The sequence below is a fragment of the Sminthopsis crassicaudata genome, chromosome 5 (assembly GCF_048593235.1).
Source record: "Sminthopsis crassicaudata isolate SCR6 chromosome 5, ASM4859323v1, whole genome shotgun sequence".
NCBI classification, from domain to species: domain Eukaryota; kingdom Metazoa; phylum Chordata; class Mammalia; order Dasyuromorphia; family Dasyuridae; genus Sminthopsis; species Sminthopsis crassicaudata.
The window spans coordinates 255,254,192-255,279,823 of NC_133621.1; the positions used below are offsets into that span (position 1 = coordinate 255,254,192).

Below are 25,632 nucleotides of genomic sequence, written 5' to 3' on the forward strand. Positions count from 1 at the left end.
TTCTTCCAATCATATATCCCTTTGGGCAAGCAACCCTCTGTTTGGATTTCATTCCTATCTCTTGCTAAATACAATGTCTTTTTCTCATTTCTCTTCCTCCTTGACTTTTCTGTAGGAATCAAGTCAATTAACAAACATATAAAATATCCACTGTGCAGAGTACTGTATTAGGATGGAAATAGATATAAAATTTAAATAATACATGATCTTTACCTTAAAAAAGGTACAGTTTATTAGGGGAAACCTAAACATATATAACATATATAACTAACAGATACAATATTACATGATTAATAGATTGGTAAGTTTTGCTGTAGGTAGGGGTGTGGTGGTAGTTGTTTAACAATCAGATCTCTGAATAGAAATGTACCTATGATATACTTTTATACTTAATTAACAATATTAACAATTTCTCCATCACTTTTTAAATTCTAAGCAATCAACAAAAAAATGTCATGCCCTGATTCATAGAATTTGCTAATTTCCAAATGCTAACAATGAAAATTTAACTACCAGCTCTTTTGAACCTGTTTGAGCTGGTTGCAACACAACCCTGGCTAAAAAGTACACTGTGTGAGGGGGAGTTGAATGAAATAAGGTTATAGAGTTAAGCTGCCAGGTTATGGAAGGTCTTAAATATCAGGCTAAGAAATATGTATTAACCAATTCCAATTGATCAATGATGGACAGAATCAGCTACATCCAGAAGCAACAACAACAACAACAAAATTCAGGTCTGCATATATATATTGTACCTAGGATATACTATAAGATATTTAATATCTATGGGAATGCCTGCTATCTAGGGGAGGGGGTCGAGGGAAGAAGGGGAAAAACTCGGAACAGAAGGGAGTACAAGGGATAATGTTGTAAAAAAAAATTTTACCTATGCATATGCGCTGTCAAAGAAAATGTTATAATTATAAAAATTAATAAAAAAACAATATGTATATATAAAAAAAGAATATACTTAATAAATTCTTGCTCCCTTCCCTTCCCACCCCCCAAAAAGAAATATGTATTAAAATACATACATATTCCCTTAGGGGAGCAACCTGAAGTTGTCAAAAGGTACTAGATAAAGTCCTTTCCTTTCAAACCTTTAGGATCTTTGAATCTGATGGTTTAATAGGCAGTCTTTGAAGGTTTTTGAGCAATAGAGTGACATGGCCAGACCTGTACAAATTCTTTTGACACTTCTCCCTTGACTTCTCCCATGTTCTTTTTATTTTTTCTTAATTATAAATGTGGCAATAGTCATGGGACCTAACATCCTCCACTAATACTGCTGCTGTTCCATTTCAGGTCTTCATCACTTCTTGCCTGGATCAAATAAAACAAAAAGTTTCAAAAGAGAGATAATTCCTAATTATGACATGTAGACTTTAAAGGATTTAAAATCAAAGTTTTAGAAGAACATTACAAAAACAATCTTTAAAATGAATCCTTGTTTTCTATAATGAAAAGTTAGGTTCATATTTTTGTTATCTTCTCCCTCTCCCAGCTATTTCCTGACTCAATAAACATTCAACTTAAATCAATAAATATATATTTAGCATACATTATGTCAGTTATTGTGCTAAGCAATGGGCTAAGTTGGTCTTCTCTTCAGATTCAGCCATTAGCATTGTGACATGAATGGCATCCTAATTCATATTACTAGAGTCCAAGCCTGAGATGGTTTGGGTTTGGCAAGTTGGTGATTTTTTTTTCAGCCATTTTATAAAATCTGATTCCCATTCTACCTGTATCTGGCATCTTCTAGCATATGGAGGGGATTCTCCTCCCCACCCACCCTAGACTTCTTTGTTCTCCTTCAAGGATACCTGGTTCTTTTGAATTCTTTTCTCTTGTCTCTTGTTCTTTAGAAAAGAAATATTATATTTTCTTTAATCTCTAAATATGCCTCCCACTTCAGGTCCTGTTGGTCCTGTTGTGTTTATACAGAATTCTATATTTAGAGCTAGAAGGCAGCTCAGAGACATTTATTTAGATATTGAAGCTGAAACTTAGTGATAAGTAATTGACTACTAACATTACACATGTAGTGAACATCAGAGGTGAGATTTGAGTTCAGATCACTGATTCCAGATTCAGTGCTCTTTCTCCTGTTCCATGCTGTTTTTATTAGCATTGCTTTCATGGCTCTTAAGAATTAACTTGTAATGGGGGTGATCCCCTATGTCCTGGCTCTTGCCTAAACTTATATGCTCCTCTGCAGCAACTTGTATTTTGTCTTCAATTTTCTGCAAGGTGATTGACTGGAGTCAGGAAAAGCCACCCATTAAATAAGCCAGAAGGGTTACAAAGAGGAACCAGGACTGTCTCATTCTACTGAGACTCATCCAACCCTTTTGTCTCACTTGGACTTGACTTTCAGCAAGTGGATGATGAGGGGTTTGTCTCCCATTTCCTCTAGTATCAATGAATGACAAGTAGAATGTGTTCTTGCTTAGTCCAACCTGAGTCTTGGATCACTTCTTTATGTATTTTTTCCCCTGATCATCAGCCAATGACCAACAAACTTAAGAAAAAGACATTTCCAGGTTTACTTCTACAAGCAGATGTACATGTCACCACCGTTGCTGCTGAAGGGAGGCAAGAAAAATAAATGCTTTTCCTCCCATTCTATTGGAAGTCCAAGATAGAAAATGTAATTTAATAAATCACTAAAAGAGAGAAAGAGAACTGGTTCTCCTAGCCCCTCTCCTAGCCCTCAAGAAAGTGACTGCTTCTAACTTTGTGTCCAGTCATTTTTGGCACAGCCAGTGCCTGGGTAGGAAGTGCTCTCTTGTCTCCACAAAGGACATTTCACCCATCATAGAATCAGGGGGCGTGCTTCCCTTCAGGGATCATTCTGACCCAGTCTTCTCCATCACAGTTCATTTTTCTGAAGCATATCCACTAGTTGGCTAAGCTGTTTCTACACAGCAACTGCAACTGGTTTTGTTTGTTTGTTGATTTAAACTAGCTAACTGAGAATTTGCCTGGAGGATTGCCAAGTCTGTAAAATGGTCCTGCTGCTTCCATTTTTTCCTCTTTCCCCCAATCCATTTTTCATATAACTGCCAAAAGAATCTTCTTGATGTTCAGGTGTCATTGTGTCACCTTCCTTTTCAGAAACCTTCCATGATATCCTATAATCTACAGTGTAAAAGACAAACTCATTTGTCTTGGATATCAGGGTCCCCTTTAATCTGGCTGCAGTCTAGCTTTATGACCTGATTTCATTTCTTACCTTCACACACACATGTTCTAGTCAACTTATACTGCTTGCTGTGCCCAGATTCTACCCTGTACTCTCCTTCCTTTATGACCTTTGTATAGACCAAAGATTCTTAACTTGGGGCTCAGGATCTTTAAAAAAATAGATAACTACATTTTAATTTCTTTATAACCTGTCTTTTATTTTATATTTTAATTTAATTTAATTTATATGTCCATAAAAACAAAATTCTAACAATCTATGAACTCTGTCAATGGGGACCCAGGCCTCATAAGAGATTAAGAACCATGGTACAGACTGCCTTCCATTTCCTTTCCATCTCTGCTACCTGGAATCTTTTTCTTTTAAAAGTGACAAAGTAGGTAGAGTGTTGGGCCTGAATTCAGGCAGTCCTAAATTCAAGTCCAGCCTCAGTCACTAGCTATGTGATTTTGAACAAGTTAACCTTAATCCCTAACCATTTACTCTATGTTTCCTCAGGATTCTTGGCTGTAAAGTGAGTACAACACTAGAACCTACTTTAAAGAGTTGTTATGAGGATCAAATGAGATGGTATTTATAAAATATTTTGCACAGTACCTGAAACATAGTGGGCAATAAATAAATGCTAGCTGTAATTCATTGTTACTATTATAGTTATTATTTCATGGAGTCTTCCTTTATCTCAACAACTAAAGTGATCTTTCCTTACTTTCATATTTCTTATGTAATTTTATCTGAGTTACAGACTAGATTCTGGACTAGAGTAGTAGATGATCTTGAAATCAAGATGAATCTTCTCAGACACTAGCTTCATGATCTTGGACAAGTAATTAACCTCTTTGTGTCTCTCTTCTTCTGTAAAATGAAAAATTTGGACTTGATTGCTTCTAAGGTCCCTTCTAGCTCCAAATCTATGATTCTTTATGACATTCAACCTGTATCATACTCATCTTTGTACATATTATGTTCTATATCAGATTATAAAGTCACTTGAGAGCAGAATGTGTTTTTTCAATTTTTTTCCCCAAGTGCCTGCCATAGTGCCTATATTATAGGAGGTGCTTAATAAGTATTTTAATAAATTAATAAATTTCTAAAATAATATTTGAAAATAGAGTGGGCTGGAAGTGTAGGCATAAGAAAATTGTTTCTTTGTAAAAATCCCTTCCAGTTCATGCTCCTCAGTGAGAAAAGAGAAGGGCAGTGTGAGATCAGAGTGGGGCTATTCAGATATATATAATCTGTTATTCGAAAAGGTTTACAGAATTAAACTCACTTCAGAATGTATCTGGCTCTCTGCCAGTTCAAAGGCTGACACTTGAACATTAAATTGATTTGAATTTTATTTTATCAGTAAATGGATTTATATGACTCCCTTAGTTACCAAAGTCCCCTCCCTTTCCTCCAATTTTCCTTTGGGGGGGGGGTGTTAAACTGTGATCTCTAGATTTGCCCTTTTCCTTTGAATTAGCTCTCTCTGAAAGTAATAACTAATCATCCTGTTGGGCAAAAATTTTCACTAGCATTTAGCCACTATAAACACTTGACACCAGATCTGAACAGAAAGGTAATTACAGAAAGCTTTTGGGAGTTGGCAGAATTGAATAGAATGTTTTTAGAAATGATTATCTAGTTTAGCCCTTCTCCCCCTTCTTGGCAGATAAGGACACAGTTCAGAAGAATTTCATTTGACTTTGAAGGAGAGATGGACTTGCAAACCTTTCCATGAAATTTTAAATGAAGTTGTTGTTTTTGTTGTTGTTGTTGTTTTTCCTGCCTTCTCTTCAGAATCATTCAGGGCTTCTTCCAAAAGTAGCTTCTTTCATTTAGGCTAACTGTGTAGGTGTCTTTGGCAAGGGCAGGGCTATGAGAAGGCTAATGAAAGGAAGGAATCTTCCATGGGACTTGGCAATAGATTGCCTTTTCAAAAAATTCCTTAGAGATCATTATTTAAATTTTGTTTCTCATCCATGATAAGTTACTACTAATTATCAAAAGAAACTAAAGGGTTTTTTTTTTTTTTCCTTTGAGAGGGATGGTAGAAAGGAAGTACATTCTAAAGCTTTTGAAGTTGATATGGAAGTTAACTAAACTCTACACAAAGTGATCCGTATTTATCTAAATGGACCATGAGCTTGACCCAGTTTGGCATTTTTTAAAATGTTCTTATCTTTAGTGTCAATAATTAGTTGAATTGAATCCATAGAACTGGAAAGAATTTGCAAGTCCATATACAGCTTAGTATATCATTAACTTGACTATGTTTTGGGTTTTCAACAGCCAGAGATAAACTGTGGAGGAAGAAAAAAAAAAGGATTAGAAGGAAGCCACAAAAACTTTTATGATATATCATATTAAATTTGTCTGTCCAAAGTTCAATTAGAAGTTTCAACAAACTCTGAAGGCCACAGCCCAGCCAAAGGAAGTTCCACTAGCATTTATGGGTATCCTGTGTGATTTGAAAAGATCTATATTTAAAATCTACTGGACTATATTTGTCATCTACCCCTTTCAGGGCCTATTTGTATAACATATGCCAATTTGCCAACTTGGCAGTGTTCTTCGGTAGCCTCCTGCCTTATAGTGGCAATCATGAACTTCTTCATATTCTTTCTCTGTTTTCATGTTATTTAATTTTTGTATTGCCATTTTACTTTTTATCTTGCCTTACCAACTAAGTGGGATATTTTGTGTGTCCGTGGTCTATGTCTTATATTTTTTAGTATATAAGGATTATGTATACATATATGTACATATGTGTATATATATGTGCATGTATATGATGTACACACATATACATGCATGTGTATGTTTAGATATGTATATATGAATGTAGTTATAGATATATGTGACTTTATTTTGTATTCCCAGAACTTAGTTCAGTGCTTGGCACACAATATATGCTTAATAAATGTTTTTGATTGGTTAATTGGTTGAAATGTTCAGTAAGCAATTGATAATGTAAGATAAGAGCTCAGGAGAAAGACTATGTCTGAATATTAAGACCAACTAATCAATAAAAAAAGATTCCTTGAGTGCTTACTTTATACAAGTCCTGTATCAAAGGCTATCAAAGTCAAGACAAAAAGCATACGTTAAGCACTTCCTATGCTTGGGAAGACAAAAGAGGCAAAAGACATTCCCTGCTTTCAAAGATCTTATAATATAATGGGGGAGACACAAACAAATATATGTAGACAATCTATATACAGAACAAATAGTAAATAATTAACAGAAAGAAGACACTAAGAATTAAGAGAAGTTGGAAAAAAAACTTCCTAGATCTAAGATAGAATTTAAGTTGGGACTTAAAAGTATCTTAAAAGTGGGCAGAAAAGAGAGGAAGAGCAATTCCAAGCATGGGGGATACCCAGAGAAAATGTTTGGAGTCATGAGGTGGAGGGTTTTGTTAACCTAGGAGGTTAGTGTCACCAGAACAAAGAACATGTGGAAAGGACTTAGATTGAAAAGGTGGGAAAGGGCTAGGTTATGAAGAGCTTTGAATGTCAAACAGAACATTTTGTGTTTGCTCCTGGAGTCAATAGGGAGCCACTGGAGTTTATTGAATAATAGAATGATGTGGTCAAACTGTGCTTTAGGAGTATCATTTTAGTAGCTGAATTGAAGGTGAATTGGAACAAGAAGAGACTTGGGATAGGTAGACCCACAAGTAGACTATTAAAGTAATCACAGTGTGAAGTGTTGAAGGCCTGTACCAGAGTAGAAGCAATGTCAGAGGAGAGGAAGGAACCTATATACCAGAGATATGATTAAGGTGGAATTGACCAGCATTGGCAACAGATTGAAGATTGAAGTGTGTGTGTGTGTGTGTGTGTGTGTGTGTGTGTGTGTGTGTGTGTGTGTGATAAAGGAGGAGAGAGAGACAGACAGACAGAAAGAGAAAGAGAGAGAAACAGAGAAAGACAGAAACAGGGATAGACAGAGAGAAACATACACACACACACACACACACACACACACAAAGGGAGAGAGAAGGAGGGGAGGGAGGGAGGAAGGGAGGAAGGAAAAGAGAGGATGTTTCTGGATATGAGTCTAAAAAACTGGGAGCATGGAGTTGCTCTTGACAGAAACAGAGAAAGTAGGACAGTGAAGAGTTTAGGAAGAAATGTAATAAATTTTATTTTGCACATGTTGACTTTAAGATGTCTACTGGATATCTTGTTCAAGATGTCTGAAAGGCATCTGGACAAAGACAAGATTGAAGGTCAACAGAGAGTTTGAGATAGAATATGCAGATCTAAGAATCATCAGCACAGAGCTAATTAAATCCATAGGAACTGATGAAATCATCAAATGAAGAGGGAGAAGAGAAGAGGAACCAGGACAGAACCCTGAAGGATACCTATAGTTAGAGAGTATCATCTAGATGTAGACCAGAAAAGAAGACTTAGGAGAGAATCAGAAGAAAGTGTCCTGAAAATCTGGAGATAATAGAATATCAAGGAGGAAAGAATGCTCATCAGCATCAAGATTGCAGAGGTCAAAAAAAGGCCACTAGATTTGGCAACTAAGATCTTTAGTAACTTTGGAAAGAATAGTTTCATTGGAATGATAAGGATAGAAGTCAGATTATAAGGGGTGAAAAAGAGAATGAGAGGAAAGAAAGTGGAGACATCTATTGTAAATGATTTTTTTAAAGGAGCTTATCCATAAAAGGCAAAAGAGATACAGGATGATATTTATCAGGGATGAAAGAATAAAGTGAAAGTTGTGTTTTTGTTTTTGTTTTTGTTTTTCAGGATGCTATAGGCTTGCTTGTAAGCAGGAGAGAATGAGTCAGTAGACAAGGAGATCTTGAAAACAAGTGATAGAGTGGTGATGACAGGGGGAAGAGAAAGGACAAGAGAAGAGAATAAGCATTTATATAGCTCATCTAAGTTTGGTGTTCACCTTTACCCTAGCAAATTGAGACCTGAGAAACACCTTCATTTAGGAAGGCCAAAATTATCTCCTGCATCTCAGATTATCACCAGTCATACTGATTTTTATCTTGCCTCAGAACTTTGAAAACTCTGGAAGAGACAGTGAAGCTGATGACTGCACAACTCTGCCTCACATAAATCCAATTAACATACAAGTTATGACATCCCTCCATAATATCATTAGTTCTTTTTGAAAATGAAAGATAAACAACGACAGTATAGCACCTAGCAAAGTGGCAGCCACTGGGTTAAGTACTTTGCAAATATTAACTTATTTGACCAGAGTGTACAGTCTATTAGAGGAGAAAATACAACTGGATTTTCTGTAGTTTGCTTAAACTCTCTCTATCCCAAATTGAACTCCCTAACTTCTCTACCTTTATCCAGAGCCTCACCATAATTTCCATAATTTCTCTCTCTCTCTCTCTCTCTCTCTCTCTCTCTCTCTCTCTCTCTCTCTCTCTCTCTCTCTCTCTCTCTCTCTCTCTCTCTCTCTCCCTCCTTTTCTTCACTCATATAGGCATCACTTGCATCACATTGACCATTGCCAAGAGTCTCCCAGTTGGTCTGCTGCCTCACGTCTCTCCTTTCTCCAATCTATCACATGCAATTGTAGAAATAATATTCAAAGTTTAAGCATAAGCATGCTACTGCCCTGTTCAACAAGCTCTAGCCTCTCCTTTTACAAAATTATTGCACATTACTCTCTTTTCGGCATTCTATGCTCTAGGCAAGTTAGCCTAATCTCTCTTTCTTATAAAGGACAGTCCATAGCTTTTCACAAGCTATCTATCCATGCCTGGAATCCTCTTTCTCCCCACTTCTGCCTCCTTCTTCAAAGCCCATCTCATGTATCATCTTCTAAATAAGGCATTTCTTGACTCCCATTTACAGTGGGATTACAGTGCTATACCACCACATCAATTCAATTACTCAATGAGGCTGCTAGGTGGTTCATTTGGAGTCAAATGACCTTGGTTCAAAACCTGCTTCAATCACCTCAATATTGACCTTAAGTTAATCATAACTTTGGGGTTCAGTTTCCTCATCTGTAAAATGAAGATAATTGTAGCAGCTATCTTACAAAGCTATTATGAGGATCAAATAAAAAAAAAAAAAAAAACGAAGTGCTCTACAAACCTTAATGCACAAAGCAAATGCTAGCTATTCTTATTACTACTATTACTGTTATTATTGGATTTACTTGGTGTAAACTTTACATCATATTACATATGTGTGTTTTCCCAAAAAGAATATAAGCTCCATGACAAGGACTTACTTGTTTTTGTATCATTATTGACTAGCAAATGGTATATGGCACATAGTTTGCATTTTACTTACTGATTGATTAATTTTGTAAGGCAGTTGGTGTTAAGTGACTTGGTCAAGGCCACAGAGCTAGGAAGCTTAGGTGTGTCTAAGGCCAAATTTGAACTCAAGTGTTTCCTGACTCCAGGACCACTGCTCTATCCACTGTGCTATCTAACTGCCCCCATTTTAATTTTGTTGTTGATTTATTGGTTAAAGAAACTGATTAGTAATGTAAATATTTCCAAAAGGTAATATCTAATATCTGGAATCCTCTCTCTCTCCACTTGATAATATCTGAATTCTACGTGGAGATAATATTCTGTATTTAATACTTTGTCATCACTTCCTTACTCCACATACAGTACTCCATTTGCTATCTTTCCTATGGGGGGAAGATAGAGATCATCATTTGTAGCATTTAGCCCAGGGCTGATCACATTTGTTTACAAATTATCTCCTTTGCACTATTTGTTCTTCCCTTTGCTACCATTTATTCTCATTGTTATACAAAGAAAATAGTGGCCACTAACTCTTGTGTATTTGATCTGAGCTCCTTGAGAAAGGGGAAGGTTTTAGGTGTGAGGGGGAAGAGGATTAAGAGAAGGCTTTTTTTTTTTTTGATTCCTTAGAGCTTAATGCAGTATTTAGTACAAAATACATAGTAGATACTGTGAGCATATGTGCATTGTCAGAATTACTCATAGAGATATGGAAAGAATGGATAGTTTAGGGAAAGTAGATATGCCCCTCCTTTAGCTCAAGGCACAGAAAAGTGGCCTAAGGATTATTGTTCCTTCAAGAAATTATATATATTTCAATCACCCTGAGGTGACTTTTAGCCAGTTCAAAGCTAATTTTCCTGATGAGAGTATATAAGTAGGGAGAGATAAATAAATTAAAGTGAATTAAAGGACTCTAGATGATATGAAGTGAATCAAAAATCTTTAGGCAGTTGAACATTTTCTATGAGTCAGGCCAAGACTGATGTAGAAAGAGGGGGCACCACATGAGATGTCTTTTGGATTTCTTTACTCGTGGTATACACATTGATGTTTCCTTAAACCCACTCTTGCACTTTACAGTAGGTAAGGAGTTTAAACAGTGAAGCTGCTCCCTCTGCCCTTCAACCCTGTCACCTAAAACCTCTGCATAGAAGTTTGGTAGAATCAGCTTATACTGGCTCTCACAGTGTATTGGTAAATTTCTGGAGAGAGTATTTATACCTTGGAACTTGGTAAACGCTATAAGTAAAGGCATAATTTATTATTCTTTTAATTTTCCAGACTTAGGACAATAATGGAGAAAATGTTAATGACAGATTATTAAGAAGTGTGTTTGTTCATGTTTTTTCCCTAGATAGCTAGTTATTAAACTTGTACAAGAAGACCCCACGTCTATATCTCTATTTAATTCCCCATATGAAAGCTGATTTAAATGGCCTTTTCATTATTATATATGACATATAAAGAAGTTTTTGAATGTTGCAAAGTTAACTATTATTCATGACAATATGAGAAAAGGTATTCCTGAATTTCAAGAAATGGAATTTGAGATATGTGTTGGATTAGATGGCCTCTTGGGGCCTATTAAGCTTCTAAGATTTTATGTGCTTTAAGTTGGACTGTTTTTGTAATATGATATTTATTTTTAGTGCTGCATTTTAGGAAGGACTGGCCAGAGGAAAACTAAACAGAATAATGAAGAACCATATCACATAGAAATCAGCTGAAAGAACTATGAATGTTTTACCCCAAGATGAGAAGTCTTGTGGGTACAAAGAAGGCAGTACAGAGCTGTGATTATTACAGCTAGGTATACCACTCACTACAGCTTGGAGTCTGAAAGTACTGAATTTGAATCCTGCCACACTTATTAGCTTTGTAATCCTGGACAAATTCAATGTTCAACCTTACCTGTGTTAATAATGGGTCAACCTTACCTGGTGCTTAATAAATGTTTATTGATCAACTGATTTAAACCTTCATAAGCTTTACTTTTCTCAACTGCAAAAAGAAGGTAAAGATATGTAAACAGAAGGTAAGATATGTAATGCACTTTGCAGATCTTAAAACATTTTTTGAATGCTAGTTATTTTTATAATTATTACTATCATTGCTATTATTATTATCTTCCAATTATTTAAAGGTTGTCATATAAAAGAAGGATCAGGCGCATTCACTGTAGCCCCAGAAGGCATCTCTAGGAATAATGGGTGAAAGGTTCAGAGATTCAGATATTGATTTGGGGTGTTAATATTTTATAATGACCAGAGTTATTCAAAATTGGATTGGGTTGCCTCAGGTGGTGGTGGGATCCCCCTCAATAATGTAAAGGCTAGACGGTTATTTGTGCAGTTTGTTACAAAAAGGATTCCTGTAAACAATAATTTAGTTAAAATTAGACTAGTTTGCCTTTTGTATCATTTCCAATTCAGAGATTTGGCCACTTTGTAACTCATAAACATTTTTATGCTATTACGAGTTTGGAACTCATACTTAGTTATCTCCAGGCCATCTGTAATATATTTGATGACCAAGGTAAGAGAGGCTAATATAAATAAAACAAATGATATGTTTGAGGTATCCTGTTTTTTCAGTGTGTGTCCAACATAGCAAAGACAAATATAGGTGACATTCAAACTTCATTCTCTATTGGGAAGGCTTAGAGGATCATGTTTCTCAAATAGGACCAACACCTGCTATCATTAGAGAAGAGAATAACTATAGTTCTGAGTGGTGGCAATATTAGTGACAAGGACAGGAGGGAGGATGAGGATTATGAGAAAGCATGTTACCATATGAAATCTTATGAACAATATATTTTACCATGTTCTTTTTAGCATGAACCTATATCACTGTTTACTTTTTTTAAACCTCCCTTATACAATTGGGAGAAACAACAATGTCGTAATTGTCTCTACAAACAGATCTGATGACTGAAGGTGGGCCATAAATTGTAGTTCTTATATAAAATCTATAGCTATCAAATGAAAGGTAGGGTGGGGCTTAGGTGGAGAATTAAGAACAAAAACAGTTGTATAGCACACTTACTGGCTGTGTGTCCCACTAGTTATAGCACTTTGTATACTAAGGCTCTTTTATTTCTTTTTCAAATATCTAAAAACCATAATTTGAACATATTAGGTACTCAACAAATGCCTACTAGATTAATGAATGAATCCGCATGTGTATTTTGTGTATCTGGATGTATATCCTTGTATCTTAATGAGGACACATTGTTAAAATGGAAATATAGACTCCTTACATGTTATATTGTCCCTCCCCACTGCACATACAAACATTTATTAGGTACTCTGAATATATAGATGGGAATAATTATGGCACTGATATTGCAGGGTAGTTGTGAAGATCAAATATATGTGAAGCATCATATAGTACAAATACAAACATTTATAAATCACTCTGGGTATATGGAACTTGGCTAGGTGCTAAGGAAATACAAAGTTTGAATAAGCCTCCAAGGAGCTTACAGACTGGGAAGTCATTAACATAAGAGAGATACAATACACAATAATATATGATAAATAAACTATGGAATAAAGTCTTAAGTAACATCTGTGGGGGGAAATCTCTACCAATGAGAATATAAAACCTTTTATGGAGGAAATTTCATTTGATCTGGGATTTAAAGGATGGGTAGAAAGGGAATAGAGCCTGCATTCTAGTCTAAACAAAGATTTGAAACTATGACAATGCAATTCCAGAGATGTTTGTGAGTGTAAAGATCATGAATAATAATAATAATAATAATAATAATAATAATAATAATAATAATAATAATAATAATAATAAAAGACTGAAGTTGATACCAAATTATGACAGGTTTATGCCAGGCCAGTGAACTTTAACTTTATTTAAAAGATGACATAGCCATAAAAGTTTTTTTTTTCAGCAGAGGACTAACATGAACAGATCTATGCCTAGCATGATATATGAAAGTTAAGTTGGAAGACAGCAAAAGTAGATATCTTATATGGCTACTGTAGTAATCAAGTTGGTTGGTGTTTTGGTTGTATGATACCACTGCTAATTCTAGGCTTTATATGGGGCTTCAAGATCTGCAAAAACACATTTGATATTTACAATAATCCTGAGAGGAGGTGCTATTGTTTGCATTTTACAGATGAAGAACACAAAGATAAAGTAACTTAGGTAGATCACACAGTTAGTAAACATCTGAGGAAAGATTTGAATTCAGGTTCTCCTAAGTCCCAGTCCAGAGCTCTGTTCACTATACTACGTAGCAAACTGCTTTTAGGATATTGTAGTAAAATTAAGGGACAGATGAAATCATTTGTGGGTATGGAATCAACAGAATCTGGTAAATGATGGGTATGAAATATTAGGAAAGGAGAAGTGTCAAATAACCCCAAGATTAAGAACACAGGAGACGAGGTAATACCAATAGAAAAAGGAAATTCAGAAGGCATAGCACGTTTTAGGTAAAAAGCAAATGAACTCAGTTTTGGTCATTTCAAGTTAGCCCAACCAGGTGTAGATATCCTAGAATAGTGGCATTCTAATGAGGCAACCTAAGTTTTGTCTCAGGACAGAGATAGGCATAGCCAATCTTCAACAACATAGAAATAATTGAATTTTTCAAGAATTATATGATTGTTTACTTTCCAAGAATAATTAGATAAAATAGGAAGTAACCAAATGGAGCAATTCCTACCTTAGATGAGCTCTTCCTTGTTTGGATTTTACCCTGCCTTTTTGGCTTCATGATAGCATTCCTAGCAGCAACCTAAAAGTTAGGTCCTCTATCCAGAGAATAGATCATGTCCTGGATTCTTCCCTTCTCAATTCCAATGATCTAAGAACATGGATTTGGAAGCAAGTTTTATGTTGCTTGCTCTGGGTAAGGAATTTACCCCAAATGCAAAAACTGCTACCTCTGGTTCTGGTTGGAAGTATCAGTCTGGAGACACTGAGAAGTCAGTTTTGTAAATATAGATTTGAGAATCTTTTGCATAGAAATGATATTTGGACTGAATAAAATTGCTAAGAAAAGCATATAGATATAGAAGAAATAGTGCTAAGTATAGAAGCATGAGGAACAACCACATTGAAGGGTTGGGAAGAAAATGAAGAGCTAATAAAAGGGACATAAATGGATTCATTTTAAAAAGCAGGAAGAAAACTAGGAGAGTGTAGTGTTTACTAACTCAAGAGGAGATGTATCTGGTAAGAGGACTTAATACTGTCAAAAGTTGCAGAAATCAGGGAAAATGATGACTGCAAAATAGGTCTTTGAATTTGGTCACTAGGTCACTGGTAACCTAAGTACTCCATTAGAATGGTGGGAGCAGATGAAGGGTTGAGAAGGGAGTACGTCTTGAGAAAATGGAAGATTCTGATTTAGACAACTTTTTTATTGGGGGAGTGGGGCTGTGCAGTGAGGCAATCAAGTTTAAATGACTTGCCCAGAGACACAAAATATTGCGTCTGAGGATGCATTTGAACTGAAGTCCTCCTTACTTCAGAGCCAGTGTTATCCACTGTAGCATTTAGCTGCCCCTAATTTAAACAACTTTTTACCAAATGTTAGTAGCAAGGGAGAGAAAAGAGTTGGAAAAAAAGTATTGATTTCTAGGAAGATCACAGGAAGGCATTTTTTTAAAGGATTGAAAGATTTGAGCATGTTTGTAGAGTTTTTTAAAGAACTAGTGGTAAAGAGATTAAAGATGGTAAATAGTAAAGAGAGGAAAGGAGAGATAGAAAAAATGAGAAAGAGAAAAGAAGAAAAAGGAGAAGATGAATCAGAAAAATAACAAGAGGGAGAGAAAGAAGGATAGTAGAAAGAGAGGGAGGAAAGCTGGATCAAGTTCCTGGAGGAGACAGAAGACAATAGGCTCAAATGTGTACATAAAGAGGTTTAGAAGATAGTTGAATTAGGTTTTTTGTTATTGAATGATGTAAAAGAGAGGTGGTAATAGTGCTGGGCAATTTTGAGGAATAGAAAAAAAGAAGTTGGACAAGGTCATCTAAGAGGATATCAATTTTATTCAGTGAAATGGGAGGTCAGGTTATAGGGTGTAAGTAGCACCAGGGTTTGTTACTATTGGTGGTCAGAAAAGAAAATAAAAGACATGAAAAAGTCATTGTAGGGAAAGGGAAAAAGTCTTGACAGTGGTAGAATAGATAGATTCTTAAGAAGATGAACTTTAATATAGAATAGAGCAAAGATGGCTATACCAGGAATGAGGATTGCTGTGGGGTAGTACTTTAATTAGGAAATCATCATAATAGAAAACTATGAGATCCAGAGTTTGTTTGTAGTAAAGTAAGATAGAGTTGGGAATAAGATAGAGTTGGCAAGGGACAGAAGGTCACAATAGTGGCAAAGAGGTTTAGTGTGGGTGAGAGAAACAGAAAGAAATAGATGAGGAAGCTGTGGTTGGACAATGTGTTTTAAAAGTTCCGGAGCTGGGGGTTGGTGCAATTTTTGACGGATATGTGATCATAATTGCATGTGACTGGAGTGAAGAAGTAGGTCACTGGAACTATGGAAGGTGAGGATATGTATGATGAGCTTTTTGTTAGGGGTGGTGAAAATGAATACAGAAATTCCCAAGGATGATGGCAAGGAATAAAATAGGACAAAGCCAAGTACAGCAAGAATGTTAGACGAAGGACATGATATTTAATGACTGATAGCCACTAGTTTGAAGAGAGGGTGGTATAAGCATGAAACTCAAAACATGTTATTGAATAATGATGGTACAATTGATTTGGAAATAGCACAAGCAAGCAAGGATTATACTTATCTTTCTTCTTAGGTCCCATGAATTAAAAACATTGGAAAGAGTAATTACTAGTGGAAAAGCATTCAAAGGATATGATTTCTCAAGAAAAGTTTATGTTTCTGTTCAAAGGGGTGGAAGGAATAGTAGTTAAAAAAATTTGAAGAGGCTATTTGTAAACAATGAAAGAAAGTTTTCCAAGGGCATCATAGAATGAGTTAAGAAATGGATTAATGCTTTTTATTTTGTATTTTATTAATGTATTTTATTTTGAGATATAGCATGATACACAAATTGAAATTTCTACTACTTCTTTACTAATTCTATAATTAATCTATGGTTTTAAGGTTTACAGAGAGTTTATAAAGTTCATTTGGTGTTAGATGTGCTATTATTGTCTTTATTTTTTCATTATTTATTTATTTATTTGTTTGTTTGTTTGTTTGTTTATTTATTTATTTGTTTGTTTATTTATTTATTTGTTTATTTATTTATTTGCAAAGGCAATTGGGGTTAAGTGACTTGCCCAGGGTCACACAACTAGGAAGTGTTAAGTATCTAAGACCACATTTGAACTTGGGTCCTCCTGACTTCAGGGCTGGTGCTCTATCCACTGCACCACCTAGCTGTCCCTTGTCTTATTTTTATAGATGAGGAAACTGAGGCTGAGAAACATCTAGGTGAGGTGGCAAATATTTAAAGTGGAGTGGAAGTCATATCATCCCAAATTCAAATTCAGGATTTTCTACCATATCAAACTAGCTTTTACTATGTGTTATCATGTGCCAAATTTAGTGAAAATAGTTAACTCTTTCAAAAGTTAGTATTGAACAAGCAGATAAACATGAAGCATCAAGGAGTCAAGTCAAGAAGAAGTTGTAAGAAGCAGAGTCTGTGACTAATTTTTGTAGGGTTTAAGATAGTTTGGGGATTCTGTATATGTTCATAATGCTCTCTAAAAATAGCCTTTCCTCTTAAATGCAATCTCTTTTCCCAAGAACAATTAACTTTTATTACCACAAGGCTCCATGAGTCTATCTGTCATGTTGACTCTATTATTCTAAGCACTCTGAGCACTGGGGACCTTTACTTTTAGGGACAACAAAATGTCTTTTACTAACATTGGAATATAATCCAGTTTCTTTGGGGTTTAAAGCCACTTTTCTTTCTCAAAATATACCATCCTACTTCTGCAGAGGGGGTGGGGGAAAGCTTATTCTACTTAAGAAAGCTCAAAATATTTCTTAGAGGTCAAACAGCTCATAAACTCCTATGACATTATGAAGAATTAATTGTAGATTGACCAAAACCACAATGATTATATTTCCTTGCAAATCCACAAGGGATTGAAATTTACTTGGAAAAGTATTTTCAGGGTTTGGTTGTACTCAAGATGTTTCAAAAGTAGTTTTGAACATTTACTGAACCCTGCTCCTTGCCAAGTTTATTCAATTTTACACATTGATGTGTGTTCTCTTTTCTGTGACTGAGAAGAGTGTAAATGTAACATTCAGTAAGAATGGTTGACATTTATTTAGTGTTTTACAAAGGGCATTTTATTTCATCATTTCTTTGGGTCTCATAACAATTTATGAGGAGGGATAATAGATATTTTACAAATGAAGAAACCAAGGCTCAAGGAGATCAACCTGGCCAGTATCATTACAATTTGGAAGTATCTTGGACTATGGCAGCATGCTTCCTGTGGTTAGTATCCTTTCCTTAAAATTAAACTGTATATTTTGTATTTTCTTAACTACATGCATGTAAGCTTTCTGAAGGGCAGCATCTGTTTCATGCTTGTCTTTGTATCAAGAAGCTTATATGTGGTAAGGACTTAGAAAATATTTGTTGAATGAATGTATGAATGAATGTCCCTCATTCCTTACTTCATTCCTAACTTTGGATGGTGTCTAATCTCTTGGATTAGACCTTGGATTTAGATATGCTGTGCACTATAGTTTGATCTAGCATGGAAACGTGTTGATCTCAGAAATCCCAATTTAGACCATTCCTGTTTCCCCAAGATGGAGATTTTATTCAGGCCCTGTTTGCCTTCAGCCAAATCTAAAAAGCTCCATCCTTTCCCTGGAGGTTGGGACTTTGACTAATTTAACTTATTTCTCAAACCAAAACAAATCCCCTTCTCATTCAATTAGCTGAATTGCTTATGATTCTGAAATGGATAATCATCTGGGTACTGGGACAACTCCAATATAACAGCTAAACTAGATACTATCACTAAAATAATTTCTCTGTGCATTATTTAAAGCCTTATAAGATAGCAAATTCCTACAGAAGTGGGTAGATTCTATTGAGTAATAATTAAAATCAGTGTAGTCAAGCTATCCTTTCTCTCTTTACTCCCCATTTCTTCCCCTATTACTGGTAAGATTTCTGACCAAAATTAGACTTTCTGTGGATTTCCACTCATAAAAACTTAGCCTATATATATATATATATATATATATATATGTAATGTCACTCTGCATTGGCCAGGTTTGGCTTGGGCCTATTCTCTGGTGGTTTAGGTTTGATACTGTAAGGAAATGATCATGGATCATTCAATAATTAACAAAGGTGATTTACTTAGCCATGCCATAAAAAGGATATTCACGGATACAACAGGTAGGCCCTAGTTCCTTAGTTTTCCTACAGATATATATCAAGTCAACATAGCAAGGTGTTGTGACTCAGAAGTCTGTGGAATAGTAAGTCTGAAGGACCATTACTGCTATGAAGAAACTAACTTCATATGCCCTTTGGTGACTAAGAAACTATGTCAATCTGAGCCAATCAGATCTGAGGACAGATTCAATTTCTTTTATGAAAAAAAAAAAAAAACAAAAAACAATTAACTTATCTACAGGAGGTGGAGTCTCAAAAGAAGATAACTTGTCCCATTTCTGGGGGATGAGATAGTGAAAGATTCTGGTAGTTAATGTCACTCCTACCATATCTCCCCACATTATCCTAGGGAAGAGGCAGGGCTAGGCTGGGACTTCACCTATGTCTAAGTAAGTGTTAAAAAAAAATAAAAAAGCTGTGCCCTGAGGGTTTAAAAAAGAGACTGGATATGAATATGAAGAGAGATAGGTTGGGAAAATGGACCACAAGCTCAGCCAATGAGCACCTATCTCAATCTCTGTTAGTGAAACTATAATTAGGCCAATGGCAAAACCACTTCTACTCCCATCTAATTCTGTACTAAAGAGACTAATTAATAAAATACATTAAAATTAAATGCAACTAGAAATAGACTTGATATCAAGATGAAACAGAGATCTGGAGATCAAAGATCACCTGAAAGTAAAACCAATTCTCTGTTCCACTCTTCTTGTTCAAACTACATTACCTTCAGGAGAGATCCTGCTCTAATTGGATTTGAATTACTGTACTCCTTAATGGGAAGTTGATCTACTCAGATTGTTCTTATGTTCTTCATTCTCAAAGAGGATCCTGACATCAGAGAGGTGATGCCATGAATGCAAGTGAATTGGATTTAAATGAAGGAGGGTTGGGCAAGGTCAGGTAGTTTATAAGTACAATCCCTCAGTTAAAACCCCTACCTGGGACTCTGGAAAATTGAATTTCTGAACTTTTGCTCTGTCTGCCAAGAATGTAAGATAGAAATGTTTGTGCAGGTTCATTGACATAATTCATTACATAGGATCATAGACTTAGATTTGGAAGGGACCTCAGAGGCCATCTGACTCCATTCCTCTCATTTTACAAATAAGGAAACTGAGACACAGAAAAAGATGAAGTGACTTGCTCAGAATTGAACAACTAGTATCTAAGGTATCTTCCTTACTTCAAGTCTAGTGCCCTACTCACTACTCCATATTGCTTCTCAGATCCTGGGGACCCAAGTTTAATATTCTTTTCAGCATGCCATGTTGCTTCTCACTATTCTGATGTCTTTTATAGTTTTTTATAGTTTTTTTAATAGTTTTTTATATTTTTTATAGTTTTTTATATTTTTTATAGTTTTTTTATAGTTTTTATAGTTTTATTTAGTTTTTATAGTTTTATATAGTTTTTTATAGTTTTCCCTTATAAATGACCATAAATGCAGAAAGAGGGAAAGAAGAATCAAGGGAGTAACCAAAGGGATTAAAAGAGGATAAAAAGACATGAATTGTGGTATTGGCAGCTGCCCACTCCCAACCTAGCTAAGAAGTGGTCCCAGAGGTGGAGCCAAAGGGTGAGTGACAGCCTGTGACTCTATACCCAGTTTCTTAAACTGTGAGTTCTGACCCCGTGTGGGATCTCATACTGAATGAGGAGTTGCAACATTGCAATTTATCTCCAGTAAATTCTTTATTTGTATACTTATTTTATATGCCTATATACCTGGAGTTATATAAAATAAGCCTAAAATGGAATTTTAAAATCAGCACAAAATATATATGCTTCAGATCATGTTCAGACTTTGTCCCAGCAAGTCAATCTTAAAATCTAGAGAAGTATTCTGGGAGATGGGTGACACCATAGTAACACTAATGTAGCAAAGGAGGTAATGTAGCAAACATGTCTCTGACATAAAAGAATGGTGTTTTGACTGAAAGGCTTTATAAGCTTAGAGGATAACAGACTTGGAACTTCTGGAAGGAGCCTTAGAGGTTGAGCCCATCTCTCTCAGTTTATACATGAGGAAACTGAAAACCAGAGATGGTACATGTCTTGACAAGATTCACATTACTGGTTGTGTGAATCTTGTCAATACATGTACCATCTCTCTCTCAGAGACAAAATTTGAACTCAGATCTTCCAGCCTTTCCCCTATCCCCCCAAGATTAGGAATCCACCCTCTGATATGCTATTACAATTAAACAAATGGCCATTTTACCAATGCCTATAATCCTCCTTCATTGTGTTTCTTCATTGATATTGTGCTAACTTCCTCAGCTTTGGATTAGTATAGCAGTAATTTTGATTCCATATTATGGCTCTTTCCCCTTTAAGAAAGCTTCCTCAGAAGTTCTAGTGTGGGTAGAGAGCAGAGATACCAAATATTCAGCAAACAGCATGTAGCCCCAATACTCCTGAGTAACCCCAGTATCAGATTAAAATTTCATTGAGAAATATTTAAGAAATATAAATAATATTTCTGTGAAGAAAAGGTGCTGATATAAATTGTGTGGGATAGGGAACTCCAGGACAGGGAAATGTCCCCTATTACTTTGCCTTAGGGATTTGCCTAGAATAGAGTTTATATGACTGGAGCCAATATCATATAGCCAGTATGGTCTAGAAGTCAGACTTGAATCCAGGGATTCTTGACTTCTAGACTAGTTCTTGCTAGGTTATTTCTTGTCCATATGATAACAACATATCATTTATAATGTCTTTTTAAAGTTTACAAAGCTGATTCATGTTATTTCATTTGAATTATATACAACAGCCTCATGTGGGTGATAGTACAGATGGCATTTTTTCCCATAATTTCATGCCCAATAAAGCAAGATTTGGACTTGTCTTCCTGACGCCAGGTCCTGACTCTTTGTGACTCTGACATTTTGAACCATCACATTTATTGGCATTACTATTATTCTTTCCTATATCTGAATTGTAGAGCCCTGGAGGGCCTCAGGATCAGCCAGGTACAGGATAAATTAAAGTCCTTGGTCTTTAGGGGGAGAAGTGAAGGAGGCAGACAAGCAAAATCTTGGATCCTGGAGTCCAGAGTCACCAGCCTCTCTCCTCCTCATCCTGCAGCCAAGTGCCTCTCCTCTCTCCTTCCACCCTCCAATCCTTTACACATTGCCAGGCACATTAATAAAAATCTATGGACTGGATGCTTTATGCTTTTTCTAATATTGATTGATAAGGGTTTATTGAACAAAATTATTATTGTGGTTGCATCTGCATCTTTGCCTTTGATTATCTTAATACCAAACATTCAACAAACACCATTGAGAGAGAAGAGCCATTTATCCAAATATATGCTAATAGAGTCATTGTCTCACATCGAATAGGTAATTAGCCTTAAGTGCTTAAGCTGTCTGATTCAAGCATACCTTTTTGAAGTTTCAGCCCTCTACACTGAACTAGATACCAACAAAGCAACAAAAGTCATTATTTCCCTCTGCTTATAACAATTACAGAAATTCTTAAACTGGAATCCATAGACCCTCAAAGGGTTTGTAAACAGATTTCAGGAGATACATGAATTTGGTTGGGAAAAATTACTTCTTTATTTTTACTAGTTTCTAATTGAAAATTTGCATTTCCTTGAGTTATTAACTTTTACTAACTTCTAAATCAAATTTAGCATTTTAATTATTTATTTAAAATTATTATTTTTCATTTGTGGAATAAAATAAGTATTTCAATGACATAGATAATAATAACAAAAAAAAAAGATGATTATACATGAAACTGCAAATAAACTATGCACAACTTTAAATTCCTTTCAAATATACAAGATTATCATGTAAATTGCTTTTTTCCTCCCCTTCTCCCATGGCTACCATTAGATACAAATAGGTATATACATGTGTGTGTGTTTCTCTCTTTACATATCTATATATCCAAAATTATTCTATACATACTTCTATTTATCAGTTCTTTCCCTGGATGCAGAGAATCTCTTTCTTTATATGTCCTTTATAGTTAATTTGGTATTTATCTTAGTCAAAATAACTTATTTAATCAAAGTTATTCTTAAAACAATTTTGTTATTATTGTATATTATTATGTATTTATTGAAAATAAATGTAAAGCATTTATTCTAAAGAGATGTCCAAGATTCCCTAGACTAACAAAAAGGTCCATGACATATAAAAAAATGAAGAACCCCTGGGAAAATTCCTTTCTTACTTCCTCCCCACAAAAGAACTTTAGTTATCTCTTTCACAGAGATTATTTTCAGTAGTTGTTGCCAAATGCTTCTGCTTTTTTCTTCTTCCTTGCAGTCATTACTTCTCTTCCATGTTCATCATTAAATCCTTACCTTAGTCATTCCTATCATTCCAGGTGATCTGGCCGAGGTTGCACAGTGCAAACTGGCAGAGAGAACATTTCTATTTAAGAAAAAATATGGGTTTTGTTATGTAGAGGTTTTCGAAATATTTCTGAACTTTTATTGAGTTAACATTTTGTCTTTTCTTTATTGGTTAGTAGGTGAAGGAAAGGAGGTAAGGAGAGTGATCTTTGCTTTCAGATTTTGATTTTTTTTTCTACTTAGGAAGTGTGAGAAGGAGGTGGGTAGATGAATATTTCTATAAACTTTGAAACGATATATTTGTGAAGCAAGCATTTAAAAAAATGAACTCAATATGTAAAATCACTGCCAATGTTGGAGGAAATAATCTGCATTTGGATAGGTCTGACAATTTGGAAACAGGTATAGCAGGACATCAATGAGCATAACTGCTCTGCTTCCTTCTGGGGGACCATATGTGTTGTCTCAGAACTTAGAAGCTTGGGAATGATTAAGCAATTCCTGTAACGATCACTAAATCATAAAGGATGATGATACAGTAGAACTTTAAAAAGAGAGTGACTTTGTACCTTCTCTTTTTCTTTCATTCCTCCAAATGGCAAGAACAGTAGCTAAAAAGTACTGGACCTGCAATCATGAAGATCTGAGTTCAAATCCTGCTTTAGGCACTTACTAGTTGTGTGATCATGGTCAAATCACTTAATCTCTCTCAGATCCCTCATCATTAAAATGGAATTATAGTACCTACCTTAAAGAGTGGTTATAAGTATAAAATGAAATGTCATAGGTAAACAGCTTTATAAACCTTTTAAAAAGCTATATCTATTATTATTATGTAACTTTAGGACTTTCTATGAGGCAGGGAGGAGATGTGGCTTTACTCTGCCCCATCAGTACATCTCATATCAGCTGCTCCCCCACAGTAGACACAATGGAGAGTCTCCATTGGGTAGACTGAGTTGACATCTCTAGCTGCCTCTTTTACTTTATGTTTCTTTGCCTCATCTAGGTGACCTAATATTGAACTTGAGGTGGACATGTACAGATTTGGAACTGATCATGTGAATTTAAGAGGTCTGAAGATCCTGGGTCATTTCTGACTGTATTTTTCAGGAGTCCCTGCCAACTATTCCAGAACTCTTGGAAAAGAAGACCACCAACTGGATGAGTCCATGGCTTGACTTGTCAGAACATGTTGGTTTTAAAGATGACAGTGTAGACCAGAAATAAAATGCTTAATCTGCTTTTCCTGAAGATATTTTGTATTTTTATTGTTTTCAGTCTTAGATTGCTGGCTGAGTGTAACTATACTTATTACTGCCACTTGTTTAGTTGTTAACAGGAGTTGATGAGAGCCTTTCTATTGTATATGGCAAATAAAAACTCATTCCATATCTGATTTATGTTATACATTTCTACTCTCACCTTAAGCTATCCAAAACATGTAGATATGATATAACCTAACATTTTTCCTGAGTTTTAGGGGTCAGGAGCTGAAGGGGTTCTCAAACTACGGCCCTCGGGCCATATGTGGTCTGCTGAGGACATTTATGCTGCCCGCCAAGTTATGGCAAATGGGCTGAGGGGCGGAGACAGAGTGTGAGTTTTTGTTTTTACTATAGCCCTGCCCTCCAACAGTCTGAGGGACAGTGAACTGGCCCCCTGTTTAAAAAGTGTGAGGACCACTAGTGGAGTATAGTAAGCTAAAAAATACAAGAAAAGGAGTGTGGTCCCTCATTTTTAGATAGGTGGGCTCCCCTAAGACTGAACTTAGTCTAAATTATATTCATGAATACAAAGCAGATGAGTGCCTTAGTGGAGAGGGAGAGGTTGCAGTGATCTCACAGTGGTTCTAATGTTAAATAGAAATGCCTCAGTGAAATGAAGCCTCTGATCTTTGGAAGGGATTGTTGCTATAGTTACTATTTTGCAAATGGTCTTTTAAAAAACTGGGCTACTTAAAGACTAATAGTGAAACCTATTTCCCCTCTTTTAGCAGTAAGGTGGTGGGTTATAAAACACTGCCAATATGTTGATTTGTTTTTGCTTGACTTGCTATAGAGAATGTAACAGTGAGGACATTAGGAACTAACAGTAATGTTATATTTAAAAAAAGAAAATAGCAATGAAAAAACCATAATGGATAATGATAATTGCTACTATTGATTTTTATGTAGGCTGGTTTTTTTTCCCATCTAATAAATGTACTTTTATATGGATGGTGAAGCAACATAAGAATGAGAAAGAGACTAGTTTGGTAGGAGAGGTGTGGCAAGCATTGAGGATTGCACAGGAAATGAGTTAAGACCTGAAATAGAGATTTGTCTGTACTGATTAAGCAGAGATCTCAAAGCAGTCAGGCTGTGAATAGACCAAAGTAAGGGAGTCACCTAAAGCATTGAGTATCAGGCAGGTTTGGAGTGGCTAGGGAGGCAAAGTCCACAGTCCAAAATGC

The 25,632-nt window shown here is 35.6% G+C and overlaps 1 long non-coding RNA gene across 1 annotated transcript; it reads left to right on the forward strand.

Annotated features, from left to right (window-relative positions):
* The first annotated feature begins 15,944 nt into the window (after positions 1–15,944).
* On the forward strand, positions 15,945–24,431 carry LOC141542974 (uncharacterized). The gene is made up of 2 exons (XR_012482286.1): positions 15,945–15,997; positions 24,187–24,431. It is a non-coding gene; the product is annotated as an uncharacterized LOC141542974 (long non-coding RNA).
* Positions 24,432–25,632: the final 1,201 nt, after the last annotated feature.